Genomic DNA, 4049 nt, shown 5'->3' on the forward strand with positions numbered 1-4049 from the left:
GCTTGTGTTCTTCATTTAAGGACAAATGTCAGATCAGCTTTCAGTAATGCTAAATCTTTTTTTTTTTTTCTTGCTAGAGCAGATAATGTTGTGACAGTGTTTCAATGCTGTTGATTTTTCCTGTAAATTACATAATGAATGAAAACATTTCAAAGGCATAAACTGTTTACAATAGAAGTGTATTTACTCTGCTTACCTAAATCCTCATATTTCCCTTGCAAAATTTCTTTGAAAGTCTGTAAAATCATTTTGTGTATCATCTGCAGACTTTGAAGAAAAAAGGTACCATGTTTGCACAGAAGAGGGGAAAAAAAAGAGCATTTCAATTACATAATAAATAGAAATGCTTACGTCCGCTTTGTCAGAAAAAATCAGCTCTGTATATTTTCGAGCACACTAACAGTGTGGCACACTGAGAGGCTTTCTGCACAAGGATTAATTTAATCTTTTGTGGTTTGTTGGACACTGCCTACGCTTTGAAACGTTTTGAAAACTGTTTTTTGAGAATATAGTTGCTTCAAGTAATGTAAGTAATGTAATGTAAGTACTAAGAATGCAATAATGTTGGTAAAATGGAGTTCTTGGGAACACGGCATTATCCCTGCTTGTGAACTTTTAGTATTTTGATTTTCTATCAGAGTAAACAAGGGTTGAAAGATGGCTAGTTCCTACTGATTATGTGCAAGCTTTATCACTCAGCTATTACCATCTGAAGTCTTGTGTAAACAGTTGTACTGCAGGGGACGTTCTCTAAATCGCGAGGTCTTCCTGGTTTGCTACCGCAGAAGACTGACTGCAAGTCAATCTTTGTCAGCTGGTGTTAAAACAGACCCAGTCCCCATGTTAGGTCATGTATTAGAGATACATCTCTCTTCGAAATCAAATTAAGCTTTTTCTGGGCATCTGCTTTTTATACCAAGGTTTCTAAACTGCTAACGCTCATTACCATGAACAGAGAAAGTTGTCTTACTGGAGCACTGAGTAGCTGCATATGGGTTGTACAGGCTTATGGACGTGTTACTTCCATGCTGCATCTACGTGGCTTCGAGGAAGGAGGCGTTTTGTTGATCTGCTTACTGCAGATGCTTTAAAGAAGTAAAATTTTAGGTCTTCCCTTAAATTTTGAAGTTAAGGAGACGACTTTGCCCCAGTTGTAAAATTTACTGCGAGATCTACCTGCTTAGAAGTGCTGAGCAGGACTGGCAGAGAAAGCTACAAGAAAGCATGGTTTTGTCTGTTCTCCTCAGACCCTGTGGAAAAGCTATTGGAAAAGAATTTATATAGTGAAGTAAAGGTCCGTGTTGTTCATAAGAAATGTAAAGGCAAGTTTAAATAAGTTACATAGAAGTTAAAGTAGGTAAAAAAAAAAAAATCAGTGCAAGGAAATTAATAAAAACTGAGGTTTATATTTGAATCATTCTGGTTTGAAATAAATATTTAAAAATAAACATGACAGTCAGTGTTAACATACAGTCTTCTTAAGATCGATGAAACCGATTTGTATTACAAAAATAATCAAGCAGCACACTTCTTTACAGCTGCAGTTTTAAAGAAAGGCAAATGACTGAAGGGGTTAAACACCTGGAGCAAGTCTGCTAAACTGCTAAGCTGGCTTTTGGCAGCAGTAGCAGCACGCAGAGAGAGTTTTTCCTCCGTTATGGTCCAGCTCAGTGATGTACTCATTCAAAGCTGAGAAACCAGTTGAGAGTTGAAAATGCAGGAAAGCTTATTTTCCTATTCTGACCTTTAAATAAATTGATCTGTAAGAGGACTTGAGCTACAAGTGTTAAATGCTTGCTGGACATTAAAAACAAAAATAAAAGAATTAATTTTTTGGTAATATAACCAATGCACTTTGTTTTTATTTAATTAAAAAATAACTATTCAAAAAATTATCATGTACACTTTCAATTCTTTTCCAAATGTAGACTTAAATCACACTTGTTGTCACTTTTACTAAATATTTAAATAATTAGTAATAATTTCCAAAGTACTAAAATGTATAGAATTGGCTAAACAGATAAGTATAATATAGGATTGACAAAAATATGTCTATCACATGTTGTAGTTATTATACTGAGTTGTAAAACAACTTTTTTTTAATAGTTACTAGTCAATTAGCAATATTTTTGTAAGAAAACAACTGACAGTTGTAATTAGTACTTCTCAGCTTCTTATAAAGAATCCCTTCCTTTGGTGGTTCCACTTCTGCTTACTTAGTTGGTGGTGTTCCTCTGAGCTAAAACTATTCTTCCATGACAAAATATAAGGTTCATGTGTCACATCTTGGGCATTTACAGATAGCAATAACTGATCTATAAAAGTATTTCAGGTTTGCCTATATGAAAATAAATACTTCTTTAAAAAGGCTAGAGGTCATATATGTTTTGATAAATTATATTCTTTAACCAAATCTTTTGTATTTTTCCTATACTTGTAAAGGCAAGTTTAGACAAGGAAGAAGTCCCATGTATATTCTCAAAATAAACATAATATAAGCCCACTTCCTAATTTGGTGAATATGTTTGGGAAGTTTGGAATAGAGGTTTAGATAAACAGATGGACTTACAGAGAATTGAATTACAGGAAATACTCGGTTTGAAGTTTTAATTTTAGTTTTTCCTCACCTTTTGATACTGGAAGTCAGACATAAGTTAGAATATTTTTAATCTATTATCTGTTGTTGGCCATGATCTTGTAGTTACCTAAACAAAGTCTTAAAGCAGTGTTCACAAGAACACATCAAGTACTGGTTGAATAAGATTTCAAAGGAATTTTTTTTTTTTTAGAGAATTGCAATTATAGATAAATAATTTTTTTCTTGTTTGTTATGCTCTATTTCATCCCTCTAGAATTTCAAGTCTCATAACCTTTTCCCTCTTATTTCAAGACATATTCTGAATATGAAAATATCATGTCAAAACTTAGCTCAACCCTTCATCAGGCTTTTTAAAACCTAAGTTAGAATTCTGTTTCTAAGATAAACAGATTTGGATCAGAAAGATTTTCAACTAGCTAGTATTCATTTTGGCTGGGAGTTCAAGCAATGTCTTTAATCATATTTTTGTTGATTATTTATTAGTTTCTGTGGGAAATCAAAGGACAGACAACCTAAAATATGTCTTCCATAAAATACATCATGAATCAGAAGCTGTAGCAAAGAATTGCTAGGAAGTGTCTTTCATGTACTGATATGAACTGATTGAGCGATAAAATATACAACTTTAGTGCGTGTATAACATGCAGATGAAGGCTGACCCCAAAATGGAGGACTCCCCTATCTGGCTGGAGTAGAATTTGTATTGCATTACTAGAGTAAGAAAATCTGTTGTGAGAGAAAGGAGTTTTTCTGTTCTGTTCCATGTCATCTGAAGGACGATGGTTAAAACTAATTCAAAACATAAAAGAAAATTGGCACGAAAGTGCACGTTAAGAATATGTTGGCTACCTTTGGAAACTTTGCAAAATATGTGTTTCCATAATTGGCATGTACTTGTATGGGGTAGTAATAAAATTTGCTATCATCCAAATATAGCTGTGAAACCCCAAAGGACTTTTAGCAATCACAGTATATACTTTTGAATGGTGACAGCCGACTAGACTACTTTAATACTGACACTAACCGGGAGAAAATAGTGTCTTATTGCAGGAAGGTAAAATATGCTGTGCATTTTATTGCAGAAATCAGCAGTAGGAAAAAAACATTCATTATTTGAAAATGTAAGTCATTATGTGAAACTAATTCTGGATTTTGAATCTTCTGCTGGAGAAATACCATTCTAAGACTTTTACAAGTTCAGTAACCCATGTTTCATTCAGGAAGCTCTGTAGCCATTGAGAAGCACCATTATCTGACATTAGGATTAAGAAGCATTTAGCTGGTTTCTAGCTGACAACTCATATCTCTGAGTGAGCTTTTCTAGCTTTTTCTGTCTGCTTCTCTCTTCGTTCCCTTCCCCAGTCCTTCTGCATGCATATTATCTAGGTTTCCTTTATGTATATTGGTGTGGGAGTAGAAATTGTTCTATTCTTCCCCCCCCCGCCGCCCC

Source organism: Pygoscelis adeliae, unplaced genomic scaffold, assembly GCF_000699105.1.
Source record: "Pygoscelis adeliae isolate BGI_AS28 unplaced genomic scaffold, ASM69910v1 Scaffold63, whole genome shotgun sequence".
In the NCBI taxonomy this organism is placed as follows: domain Eukaryota; kingdom Metazoa; phylum Chordata; class Aves; order Sphenisciformes; family Spheniscidae; genus Pygoscelis; species Pygoscelis adeliae.